Below are 14,439 nucleotides of genomic sequence, written 5' to 3' on the forward strand. Positions count from 1 at the left end.
CTTACACTAAAAAAAAAAGTATTTGTCAGTACACTAATAACCTTATATTCTTATAAGAGCCCAGACACAAAATATTTGTATATGTTTTTTATTTTATTTTCTTGTAACTATACCATTGCTAAAAAAAAATTTAAATCTGAAAACCGGTTGATGGCAAACATTTTGGCTGGTGTATCCGGAAGAAATTTTGCTTTTAATTTTAAAGAGAGTGAATAACATCAACCAGAAGCAAGGACCTTTACAGCTCATGACCCAAAGGTGGAGAGGGGGAGGAGTTTTTTTCTCGGAATTCAGGAGGGAGAAGGCTCCGTGAGCTCTCTAAGGCAAAGCAGTGTCTCTCTTTCTTAATCGGTTTATTTCAGTGTTGAAATACCAACAAACAACGAGTATTTTTCGCGAAAAGATTTCGAGGCTAGCTGTGTGTTTAAAACATTGTATCATTGTCTGAGTAGTGTCGTGATTGGTTGGGGTTCTCTCAGGTACGTGTCTACTGTCCGCACAATAATCACAGCCACTCAGAGCGGAAGCCTGATTGGCCGGATCAAAAGTGGCAATGACTTCTCTTGCAGACGGCCGCCAATCACAACGAAGAAACTGTTGGCGCGCGGACATACTTTATTGCAATCTAACGACCTCTCAGATTGTTTTGCAAAAAGTACAATCCCATATATATATACATACTTATATATATATATGCTATTTATTTTTAAGATATTAATTGTATGTTTTTTTTTCTTACAAAACGGAAGTGCAGGCCATTAGCCAGAAGACACATTTAGCTCGACGAAGTTTACTAATTTGGTTGGTTGTCACGTCCTATATACTGCGGTGTCATTAATAGGGACACCTGTATTTCGCGATTTAATTTCATGTCAAGGTATTTCACAAAACACTGTAGCTTTTTCTAATAGTCGTGGCAAATTGTGAGGGTGCAGCAGTACGGTGACCACATTCTCATTGGCCCCGTCAAGAGCGGGACGACACCTCTCACCGACTTCAGCCAATAACCACAGAATAAAAGCTACAGTATTTTGTGAAATACCTTGACACGAAATGTATTCGCGAAATACAGGTGTCTCTAGTCATTAATAGGGACTGGGAAAATTCGCGGGTTCAGTGACCTCCAGGATAGACTCCACAAGCCTCTGCACACTCGGCTAACTATTACTTGTTCATTGACTGCTGACTTGTGAGACGTCTCGAATGGGGTAGCCTGTGATTCGATGCTTGTTTAGTTGATGCACTGCTAGAAATTACAGTGAATTTACGTACATTTTAACGAAGGATTTAACTTAATAAACGAAGAGTTAGTTCTTCGTAATTTCAAACAAATGAATGATCTTAGAAACCACGGCGTATTAAGAAATCCGAGTTGTATGTTTCGTTTCGAACAAAGGTGGACAAAATAAATTTTTTTTACGTTGGACGTAAGCATTTTTGTAATGATTAATCTTTTGGATTCATGTTCAAAGTAAGTATACTCATTGACATTGTCTGTAAATTTACGAAGATCTCTAGATAGTTTGTAAACAGCGTTCTTCGTAATTTGAAGGTGAAAATTTTAAACAGTGTGGTCATTCATTAGTAAGTTCTCCAGATAAATTGTGAGCCAATATATGAATTTGTGAATTTTTTCCGACGTCAAAGACGATGTTCTTAAGTGGGAGCCGTCCCAGGTGTTTTCTTGGCGCTGTTCCAGAGAACAGCTGGTAATTTTAGCCTAGATGGTCGGTCCGAGATTCGAACCCAGTTTCTTCGCAAAGCGAGTTCAGTGTCTTACCAGTGCGCCACCTCGTTCCGTCACATTACGATGACTTATAATTTATTATTATATTTCTTTATAACAAAACACATAGATTCACGTGCAATGACACTCAGAAACCTATCCTCCACCAAAGGTTTAACACCATCAATATATTTAGGACGATGTTTTGTTTGTATACTTATGGTGGAATTTACTTAGTAATTTTAAGAACACTAAGGTTAACATTAATACAGTGATAAATAGCTAATACAGAATTCATAATATTAGTAATCATTTGATTATCAAAACAACATTTATAAGGTTTTTATAGGTTTTTGAAATAATGCCGCTTGTATCAAGTAAAAAAATATCTTTGGCAAGATTATGGCGTTTGTTTTAAAAATTGTTATTATCTAGCAAATAAAATTCCGCAAACAAATGACAAATTTCTTATCGCTTTTATTTAGCTTTTTATAAATTTAGCTAACTAGCCATCAAAAACATTTAGATAGTAGTTTTTAAAATATTGCTGTTAAGAAGCAATTTATACCAAAACTTTAGGAAAAAAAAATTGTTTTATTACACTTTATAATGGTATTAACATTTTGATGGGACCTTTGGATACTTTTTTTTTGACAGGTACTGCAAGGAACAATAAGCCTTTAACAGCTGAATGTAATAAACAAATCAAACACAACTTTGTGTAGTACCTATCAGACGAGAAAAACGTTATCGATATTTATTTTGTTAATTTTATTATAATATTAAGTGGTTTAAGTCCATGATCGCTGAAGTGCCTGTCAAAAACACCTCATATTATTTTGAACATAATTTAACTGCGTTGACGCAGGATTCGAAACAGTGACCTTTAATGTCACGGTCAGCCATCTTGTGTGAACCAGTGTGTTTTAGTAGAGATAAATTTGTATTTGGTGACATGTAAGAATATAACCAATGTTTTCGTTGCAAAAAATACTATCGAATCATTCTCAAAATTTTGGCTTTTTCAATCAAAATATTGTTACTATTTACCCACGACTCTTGATTTTTTTTTTCTGTCCACGTGTTTGTTTTAGTAACATTTCTCCTGAATACTGTTTCTTGGTTGAGTTTTTGAGACACTGAAAACTGTAAGCTATAATTAATACTTACAACTTTTCAAAGAAAAGATTGTAGTAGATTGAGTAGACAGAATACCGTGACCTCCAAATTCCATTACGGACCCTGGACCCAGGATCGGAGACGGTGGCCGGGCCTTCCCCCCCCCCCCCCCCCACAATTTTACAGTCACGTGCTTCATTATAATTGCATGGTTATTTCTTACCTACACTCTTTTTAGAATGTTATTTAACCTGAAAATACAGGGTATAATTATGGTTACTATTTTATAAGTCCAAACTAAGTTTTATTTATAAAATTATTTTACTTTAAAATAACCACAGCGAGTATGTATATTTATTTCACACGCTGAGATAAAAATAAACTGGGCTGGGCCCAGGGGTCCACCCAGCCCCTCCCTTGTGGGGGCCATGCAGAATACTAGTAATAGAAACTTTTTTTAAGACTTAAAAATGCGCACAATGTGTATGAAAGTTTATATTAACGTGTGTCCTAAAGCCGTATAAAGGTAGCAAGTAGTTTTTATGAACATTTAGCTGATGCGTGTTGTGTTCGTTAGTGGACAATGACAACACACGGTGTTGTTAAAATACTGCGCAGCGCGGAATGGCCAGGGGATCAGATGTTTTCAGAGCGGCGAGTAGCGGCGAGGCCAAGTCCCGTGCTGTTTGTTGCGCGGTAACAGGTCAATGGCCACCGGGATGGCTTTGCGCATGCGCACGCACGACTGACCTACTTAACCGCGGCCGCCAGGCTTCGGCTGGTTCCGCGCAACTTCGCGGCGGAGCGCTCGCGTCGCGTCTCGTCTCTCTCTCTCTCTCTCTCTCTCTCTCTCTCTCTCTCTCGCACTCTCGCACTCTCTCGCCGCCCGACGTGATGCGGCGTCGCCGCTCGCTGGTTTCGTTCCCACGCGGCGGCAAAACGAGGGATTGCCGCCACAACGACGAAACAACAAAACTACACCGGGACAACACATCGTCGAACTACACATCGCCGAGTTACCACAACGCCGGAATAACACATCGCCGAATTACCACCACGCCTAAATGCAAATACTATATCTACTGATTTACACCAGCACCGGATTAACAAATCGTCGAACAACACATCTACGAATTACTTCGTCGAGTTACCGCAACGCCGGGATAACACATCGCCGAAGTACCACAACGCCTAAATACTATGCTGAATTACACCAACGCCGCAATAAAAAAAAAATCGTAGAACAACACAACGCCAAATTTCTGCCACGCCGAATTTCAACATGCCGAAATATTATACCGAATTTCACCAACGCCGGAATAACAAATCGCCGAACAACAACGCCGAAATACCACAACTCCTAAATACTAAATCGCCGACATACCACAACGCCGAAATATCACACCTATTGAATAACCGAAATACCGGAATCAATGTCCGAAAAAAAACACCACGCTGGAACACAGTGACGCCAAATACACAACGTCGAAATACCGCAACGCCAAAACACCTAACGTAAGATTAAATTCACTAATTTTTTTTTTCCAACCGTCCGCATCGCAAGGATGGAGTTGGCGACTCAATTCCCTCCTCCGAATACTCGCCCCAGAAGTGCTTCCGCTTCAATCAAACCTAGTTTACATTCTCGCCCAGGTCGCATCTTCCGGCACGATCTGAATGACGCAATTCGCGATAAATAATTCATGGGCGGATGGGAAGCCTCCGCCTCGCGGAAGAGATCACAGTTTCATCTGCGTCGCGTCGCCCTGAAAATGAACGGCCACTCGAGTTCTGAGACGGAATAGCGGGTTCTGTTCCGAAATGACCCTCGATAGTTAACGCGCTGATTTTCTTTTCTTTTTTTTTAAATTGAACAAAATATTCATGTAAAAGTAAAGACATTATGAAAATTGTTCATTTCCATAAAAAAAACAACTATATCACTATAAAACTGGATTCGGATTCTTACCCGGGCATTTATGTTTGGTGTTGCCTCAGTACCTCCGATAGTTAAAGTTATTTGCAAATCGTTCCCTGAAATAACTTTCTGTATTAACCGCGCACATTAAATAAGCAAGCCAAATAGTTGATTATTATATTATCTTTTCCATGGTTTTTTAAAAATATATATATATACTTGAATGAAACAAATTGAAATATAAAATTAATTGCCAATTCATAAGAAACACTCAGTATTATCTCGAAAAAAATGTATTTCATATATGCAAAAATAATCATAGTCATGTGTTGGACAAAGTTACTGCATCTTTCTTGTAGTATTACAAATTATTTCTTGGCAACTGGTTTTCAAAGAAAACTTTTGTAAAGCACAGACATTTTTGTTCTTTGCGTTGGCACTTTAAGACTGGACTTTTTTTCTGTCCAAATTTAGTCGTCAATGCCCGCTTAAAATAACCCAAGATAGAAACCAGGTTTCCCATCTATTTCTTTTACGAACGTACGCACATTTGCATAACCTGTTTCTTCGCAGATTACGTCACCACTTGCCACATATCCGACGTAAAGCGTACATTAAGTACAGATCATATACAAGCAATACGCGTAAGACGAACGTGAATGGAGGTAATTATAGCTCTTAAATTAATTCATCATTCAAATTTAAATGGACGTTTTCAATTGCCGGGAATGTGCCAAATAACTAAGAACAAAAATAAATCATAGGACATAAATAAAAAAAACCTAGACCTTGGGCATTCGCTTGATTCTTGATACACGTTTTCCCAGCATTTTGTTATGTAGCCTCATATTTGGCAATACGAAACATCCATTCAAAATTAAACTATAAGATACTTCACTGCTGCTTCTAAATTTCAAAGTTAACGTTTATTTACTCTTTATTAAAATTTACTTTCCTCTAAATATAAAACTGTTTAACTTACAATGAGTTAGGTTAATTTTACTGGGAAACTGTTAAAACTACTAAATTTCAAATCTGTATTCAAATTTGCAGTAGTTTTTAACAGTTTCTCATTTAACAATGAGTCTGAAAGCTTTAAAGCTGTGAATGCGTGCATTTAAGTCGATGACATTCTCTTTAACAGCATGTATGTTATATGAAGAGACTTGGAGAATACGGGTTGCTTTCTGGCACCAGTTTGGACGTCACAAATTTATACAATATCAAATCCGAGTCATTAATCCATAGACTACGTACGTCCACATTTTTGCTTCTACCCGGGTTGAATTCGATTTATTAGATTTTAATTCCTTAGGGGGCGTATGTACTATTCATTATTATCTTGCCTTTTAAAACCCTCAGAATTTGTATGATTTTATAAAACTAAATAACATTAATTAAAATTTTCTGAAATAAATGTAAACCATTTTGCGCAGCAGCCACCAGAATTTTCTTTAAACCCCAAAATTTGCAATTATTTTTTTCCAATTGGCTCTCATTATCCATACTGCACAAAAAAATGTTTAAAAATATCAACTTTGCCTGCTAACTATCCAAAAAGTACACATTATATGTATGTATGTATATATATATATATACATATACACACACACATATATATATATACATACATACATACACACACATGTGTGTATATAACATTTTGTTGACGTTCGGCCACTCAAAAAGCCGAAAAAGTCAACAAGTTTAACCGTGTGGAATTCAATTCAATTCAATAGATATTTATTGGTCATTTTTACATTTGGTACATTCACAATTTTAGTAGACATACCAGCACTCAGTGCTCTTTTGTCTAGTTTTTCAATGTTATAGTAACGAAGGTTTTTTAAATTTTTCTACAATGTAAAACTGCAAACAATGTGATTGTAAATAATGTACCCAAAAATGTATCATTGAAAAACCGTGTGGAACGTAAATACGAAATAATAACCTGGAACGAGTCATACGCCCTTAAGACACATGCAGGCGCGGGCGTGCGAAAGGTTAATGCCAGGCCTCTCCCTCCTCCCCAGGGGGAGGGGAAGGATTGAGTGGGGGGTGTGGTAGGGGTGTTGTTCGTAGTGATGGACGTTGTCGCGACACGACTTCCCGTATCGCAAGTTACGACTTTCTCGACGGACGAACCTCTCGGCTAGTGCGCCATGCGTCGCGGATCCGCTCTCTGCGCGGACACGACACTTCACTTTCGTTCATCTCCGCGGTGTAGGAGGGGGTGCTGATAAGTCTTCGGTGGCCGGGAGGTCGTAGGTTCGACTCCTACTATAGCTCTTAAGGCCTCGTCGCCTCTAAGTCTCAGCGCATAACCGTTCTTTCTGTTAATTGCACGTGCAGCCTTTATTTGCGCTCGTACAAGTGTCAGTAAAATCCGCGGAAAATCTCACGAAAACGGATAGTAAATTCAAGCAAACATGGACTTTTCAACCAAAAATTTAACTCAATTAAACATAATTACAAATTACGCCGTGTTTCGACTTCTGAGTTGTAGTTTCGTTCTAAACAAAGGCTAACACACAAGTGGACAAAAGAAGAGTGGTGTAGCTGTACAGTTAACCAGTTATTAAATTTTTTTTGTTAATATACCAAGAATATTCTTTGGATTCATGTTCGAAGTAAGTTAACTCAGTATCCGTAGATTAACTGTGCTGAACTTCTTGAAGGTATTTTTTGACAACTGCTTAACTTTGCTTGGTGTAACATAATTTTTTTTAAAAAACTTTTCATTCATTTACTTGAACATATAATAATACATATTTACAAATATACTGTGCAATATATATTTATAACTGTTCGGTCGAGCAAATGATGATAAATAAGCAAAATTGTTGCCTTTTTACACCCATGACATCACACTATGTGCATAACTGTTGAAAATATTTGTGGCGGGATAACAAATACAAGGTACGTATTGAGATAAAATTTTATAAATAGCTCTTTAATAAAAATTGATGACAAAAAAATCAAAAGGACGCGTGAGACCGAGTTTTAAAATTGAGGAATAGCTTTATATTGGTTAATCAATATTCTAAACTGATCTTCATGACAACTTTCACATTCATGTGCTTCAAACTGTTTGCTGTGTGTTAGTATTGTAAAAAAAATAGCAGTGAAACTAGAACGGTTCTCGTATCGCCAAGGGCACCTTGTTCGTTACGGTTAAGTTATAGCGTAAGCCCTGCCCACATGACCGCCTTCCGGCAATTTGATTGGTCCGCCCACGCCCCGTGCCCGACTCCCAGCTCCAGTTTCTCAACCTTCCGGTCAAGTGCGCTCGTTCGTTACCTTGAACCTGGAGAACAGCCGCGACGTGTATTTTCCAGGATCACGTTCAAGCAGCGAAGCCTTCGACAACATTTTGAGAACCAACTTGATGGCTCGGAAAAGAAAACTCTCTATCAGCTCTGTTGTGTCGTAACAGTGAGTGGCAATCGAATATTTACAGCCTCAATTATTTAGCGGATTCTTTCCTTTCTAAGCTAGACTTAACTGTTTCATGGACAATTCAACCATTTAAAGCTTGATCTCACCTGCCATTTTGATTTTTTTTTCTTTGCTTTTATTCGAGGGATTTCTGAAATTCAAATTCGATAACTCCTTTGCATTTGTTATTTTGCAACTAATATCAACGACTATTTTCTAGATATAATAAAATTTGATGTTAGAAGTCGCTCAAGTGATAGTAATTATGTATACTTGCGTGCATTTTTTCATTTATTACATACTTTTGTGAAGAGGCTATTTTTTTTTAAATTAAGTTACAGAACAAATAAAATACGAAAGAGTTATCGAGTTGAAGTTTCAGAAATAGCCCTTAAATGATTGTAATGACGATAACATGGACGGTGGCGGGAACCTAGCCTTCATTCAGCCTGCTGTTTGGCTGATACTGTAGGGTTGTAGCTTCCCTTCTTTATTGCTGTCTCAGGTTCGTGCAGAGCGTGCAGAGCGTGTCTGCGGTGTGATCGTTTAAACAAAGCAGATGCACGTGTATTCGAAGTCTACTTTCCTACCTACTTTCCGTGAAATCGTCGTGCCTCTTGTACCGTACCGATCTTAGCCATGGATTTGCTTTGTTCGTAAGGTTTACGTTGACGTTGACGCGCAAAGGGAGTATCGTCGTTGTTGCAACCTTGCTGGGACTGTTATCGCCCGGAACAGGAGGGATGTTTACGTTGGGAGTTAGATCAGAATGAATAAATACCATTGCGTGAGAAAATCGCATCGTTGTGGCCATGCATTTTTCGCGAAAAGATTTAGAGAGTAGCTGTGCGTTAAAACACTGTGGCATCGTCTGTGCTTCGTGATTGGTCGAGTTTCTTTCAGGTACGTGTCTACTGTCAGCACACCAATCGCAGTAATTCTGTGCGTATTCTGAGTGACTCGGTCAAATAAGGCAATGGCTTCTCTTGCTGGTGGCCGCCAACCGCAAAGACGAAACGTTTGGCTCGGGCAACCTTATTGCATTCTATTGTGCGTTAAGATTTTTTTTTCGCATAAAATGCCTGCCTCTACGCATTGTTATTTGGAGAGAGGCTGGAATGCACAACATTTTATACTTGAACTGAGTTCTCATTGGTTAAAAAAATGTGACACCCTGAAGGGAAAGAAACCAATAACATTCCATAACTCAAATGATTCAGTCACGTGCAGTCCCGCCAGTGGTAAAATGGGGCAGCCAATTGTGTCCGCCATATTTGTATAATAGTTTGTGGATTTTATTTAGTACCAGGAAATAACGTAAAATTTGAAAGTCTAAATTTCTTTGATTTAATAATCACAATGTAGCTAATATAATGTATTGCCTACATTTCATCCTATTTTTAATTTTCTTAACATCGTTTTCGTAATATAGGAGGCAAATTTAACTCTCTATAACTACATACAGAAAAAATTTGCAAGTTTAGTGACTTCCAGGATAGACTCTAAAATCCTCTGTACAGTCGCGCAAATGCCACCTGTTAATTGGCTGCTGACTTGTGAGTTGTTTCGAATGGGTTGCCTGAGATTCGATACTCCTATGATTGAGGGACTCTAATTGACCTACAGTCCTCCAAATTAACAGTGAACCAATGGCAAAAGCCGCACAAAGGTAAAATTATTTGAAATTTATCATATCACTAAGTGAATTCACGCATTTTTCCGGTTTGTATCTATAACTTTTTTTTAAAATTGTTCCTTTTTGGGCCGGCCCTAAGCGATGCGATGTATTTAAAATATAGAAAATAATGATGCGGTGGAAAAACCATGTAGCGATCGATACATTCGCATATCGCGATAATTTACTTTGTATCGCATATCGAGGCCTCGGAAGGTCAACAAAAATGTTTGACTTTCATTATGAATCACTTTTAAAGGATCCTCTTGACTGAAAAGTCTTTTTCTGAGGTATTCGGAAATAAACATTAAAGGGGGATTAGGCTCCACCATCTTGGATTTTTCCTTATTTTTGCTATAATTATAATTTTTAACGATTCACCCCAATTTTTGGCATAACAAGTTAAAAATCATATCTTCCAGACGTTCTGTACCTTGAAACCACATATTTAATAACAGGCTCAAGCCTGTAAGAGCCGCGAGGAAATAACTGATTATTGTGTTGGCTTCAACAAGTAGCGAAAGCTAATGTCCAAACATGCACGGAAGCCTTATTGGAAGCAGTAGGTACCTATCAAAATATATTTAATTTGCAAGATGGCGAGGCCAAATCCTCCTCAAGATACCGATATAAGTAGTAGATCGCTGTGCTTATGTGGATGTTTTGGAAGAGCAGCTTGCATGGCTCGGCACGTCGCCACAGCGAGATATCCTCAGAGGACCTTTCCTCTTCGCAGATCGACTCGCACGCAGACGGTTTGGTGGTAGGTTTGGTGGTAGGTTTGTTGGTGGGTTGGGGGGGGGGGGGGGATGGGGCAGGCGGCTTCGCGCGGCGCGCTTTCACCTCCGCGGCTGACGTCACCGCCCCGGAGTTACGTAACATCCCGTGCCGCAGGGGGTTGTGGGTTGGGAGCAGGAGGGTGGGGGGTTTCGCACGGCGCGGCGCGGCGGGTGCTGGCAAGGTAAGTACTGGCCGCGCGACGCGGGAAGACCGGCCAGCGCTGTGCGAGCGGAGATACACTCCGCAGTGGCGGGGAAAGGATTATTTTTTTCGTAGGGGCGGAGGGGGAGTTTTTAAAAAATAAAATACAGAAAAAAAACCATTAAAATTTGGATACCTGTATTCAAAAAATTTATATTACTATTAATACTAACACACTAACATATGGGCCTACATTAGTAGCTTAGACGACGTTATCGTGTGCCTGTTATGATTTCACACGCCATCAAACCAATTCTTAACATCTTAGGGTCTTTTTTTTAACAGGGTATAGTGTAGTTCCGGAACTGCCCCATTTCTCGATCTGTCTGCCATCTCGTGGTTCTTTTATCCGAGCCTGACTCACTACCAGCGTTAATTATAACTTATTGCTTGTGGTCTCAGACATTCCGTTGTCACTTTAAGGCTCCACCCCCCCCCCCCCCCCCCCCGCAACCCGGGCACACACGCGGTGTTTGCAGAGCTTCACAAGAAACCACGCGATTTGAAAACTGCTCCAGATATCCGAGTGGCGTGTGTTTACGAAAAACATTTAAGAATCCATGAGGGCGAATTAGTGGTCCTGTTGCTGTGTTTAGTTTTCAAAACGTATTTTTGGAATGCTTTTTTAGCCCTGAAACTTCCGGTACAGATTATTCAAAAATACTCAAGGGACTTGCATTACACCTTTACCATCATTTCTCCGGTATGTAATGTTATGGTCGCCACTCAAATATCGTGGGCTTAGTGGAAAAAGTCGGTAAGTCCAATTTCTGGAAAAAAAGACTGTTAGTTCACTTACCAATTTTTGCTTGCCTAGAATAGCGTTATAATGGACTTGCCTGAATAAAGCTAGAAGAAAACGTCCACAATCATTCATTTTTTGGACTTCCAAACATTTTCTTGGCGAAGATATTGCCCTTACAACTTCATCTGTGGAGTTACCTCATTTTCACAAAAAAAAAGTGGACTTACCAACTTTTTCCACTAAGCCCACGATATAATCGTTGTTCTATGCGCATAAGAGGCGACACCGCGCTGGAAGCACCAGCGAGCGTCGCACTTATCATCTCGCCTCAGTAGCACTAATACACCTCTGAATGGGCGGACCTCCTGAGTATGTCATATTCATAGTGAGTCAAGCCGGCTTCGTTGTGAAGGTTTCAGTAAGTAACTGGAACCTGAGTTTGAGTACGTCTACTGCACAGCATTCCGTAAGTTACTCGTGATGGTTATAACGGATCTGCTACGGAATGACTCAAGAGTAACTGGACCTCAAACTTCAGTTACTCCGGATCAATAGTCGTCGAGGATAAAAAAAAAAAGTTTTAGTATTACTGGTACTGTACATATATTTATAGGAGTGATAAAAATACCAGGGAAGGGGGAAAGAAGAGAACTTCAAGTGGATGTTTGTCCGTTAAAACTTTATGATAGTTTGGGGGATGACGCACATAGTTTTGGTCGTTGGAAGAAATTCCTCTCGACAGTATAGAATTCAGATCACTTGTTCTCTAGTTCTCTAGCCCATTTAAATTTCGGGGGACTCAGAAACATCGACGTACAAGAAGCTGTACAATGCGTGCTGCATCGGGATCGCTATCGAAAAAATAAATAATACGTTGCATGAAAATTAACCATGAATTAACCCAGTAAGTTAGTTGACACATTTTTTTTGTAAAAGGTACAGAAATATTCATGTAAAATGACAGTTATTAGTAAATTTGTACATTTACCTAAAAACAACTGTATCACTACAAAATAGTGTTCGCAGTAATACTGGGTTCGGATTCTTACCCGAGCATTTATGCTTTGAGATAAATTTTGTTCTAAAATTATCATTGGATCGGTTCTATGTGCGATTGTAAACATTTTTTCCCCAATTATCCAGATGTGTGGATTATTTTATAGCAATCTTTAAAACAATATATCGTATTACAAATAGCTATCGAACACAAATTGTACTAATATTAATAATCTCATTACACGAATATTACATATTATTCTTGAATATACCATATTTTTATTGTTTCATATAATTTTCAAAGAAATAAAATTTCAGTACATGAAATTAAGTATTAAAATAAACTTAAATAATATGCTTTAAATGAAATTGGGTTCGGAAGGGACTATCTATCCAATACTTCTCTCCGTCTGTGTGTAGTCTCACTTCGTTGTTCTCCCTATAAAGTGACAGTCTGGGAGGGGAATGAGTACATAATTTGAGTTATTACACTAGAAATTTGAAAAATAATGAACACTTATTTTCCCGGAAAATTTATATTTTTTCCGTTACCAACATAGTTTTACATTATTTAAGATAAGTTGATATACGTTACACAACAATTTATTTTTTGCTGATTAGCAGGTATTTTGTAAACAATTATTGGTCCCTATCAGTTGGTAGGTAGTATGGGTCCTACCCAATTTCCAAATGATAAGTGAGCGGTAAGTTGGTAAGAAATCAAATTGCACTTATACTTAATTTTGTTCTGTTTGTGTAAAACGGTTGATAAAATTTATTTGGATGTTCATGTGAAAGTTAAACTCGGAAAATTTTGCCGGTTTTGCAGAAGATTTCCCGGTAGATCACCGGAAAGGCTTCCCAAAAATACTTTCCCGGTAAACTAACATTTCTAAACAGAACCATGTATTTTTATCAAAGTAGTGCGTAGTGGATCATGATCACAATTCTTTTACCAGAAGTTCCGGGGGAAAAAAAAACCTTCACCCCGCGACGCCTTTTCCATGCATCTGTAAATTCGATGCCTATGTCCCAACGAGAATTTTCGGTTGATTTGTTTCTCTTCCCGACTGTCAGACGCAGATAGTGAGCCCGACACGAAGGTTTGAGAGAGACAGTGACACGGGACTTGCCTTTGTGAGCGTGAAGCGTTATCTCGAAGAGCGACGCGTAGCGGACAACAGTAATATGTTTTTTTTTTTAAATGGGACATAAATACTCATGTAAAATAACCTATATTTGTACATTTGTTCATTTACATTTAAAACAACTGTATCACTACCACATAGTGTTCGCAGTAATACTGGGTTCGGGTTCTTGCCCAGGCATTTATGCTTTGTGTTGTCCCAATACCTTCAATAGTTGGTTATTTATAAATCGTCCCCTGAATAGTTTTACAGTATTAACTGCGCACATTAATAAACATGATAAACAAAACAAAGTCAGATTGTATTTTCCGTGTCATATATGCTTAAATGAAACATCAATAAAAATATCAAATTATGGGCCAATTTTCGTAATAAATACTCAGCATTATCTCGAAAGACGTATTCCACGTATGCAAAAATAACCATAGCCATGTTTTGTACAACGTTACAATATTTTTCTTATAATATTACAAACCACTCCTTAGCAACTTGTTTCCAAGGGAATCTTGTGTAAAAGTACAAAACATTTGTTTATTCTGTGCAGGGATGTCACATCGCCGATATCGTACCATGGAACAGAACATTCACAATATTGGTACTCTTGCACCATAAGATAGTACTTTTACGATAAAGCTCAATATTATGCTGTTGTATTTATTTGACTACTTCTTTAAATATTCGTCATAACGTTAT

The 14,439-nt window shown here is 38.4% G+C and overlaps 1 protein-coding gene across 1 annotated transcript in view; it reads left to right on the forward strand.

Moving 5' to 3' along the window:
* LOC134528159 (probable nuclear hormone receptor HR3) overlaps positions 1 to 14,439 on the forward strand; it is a 428,545-nt gene that overhangs the window by 323,163 nt on the left and 90,943 nt on the right. The window lies entirely within an intron of this gene.

This window comes from Bacillus rossius, chromosome 1 (assembly GCF_032445375.1).
Source record: "Bacillus rossius redtenbacheri isolate Brsri chromosome 1, Brsri_v3, whole genome shotgun sequence".
In the NCBI taxonomy this organism is placed as follows: Eukaryota; Metazoa; Arthropoda; class Insecta; order Phasmatodea; family Bacillidae; genus Bacillus; species Bacillus rossius.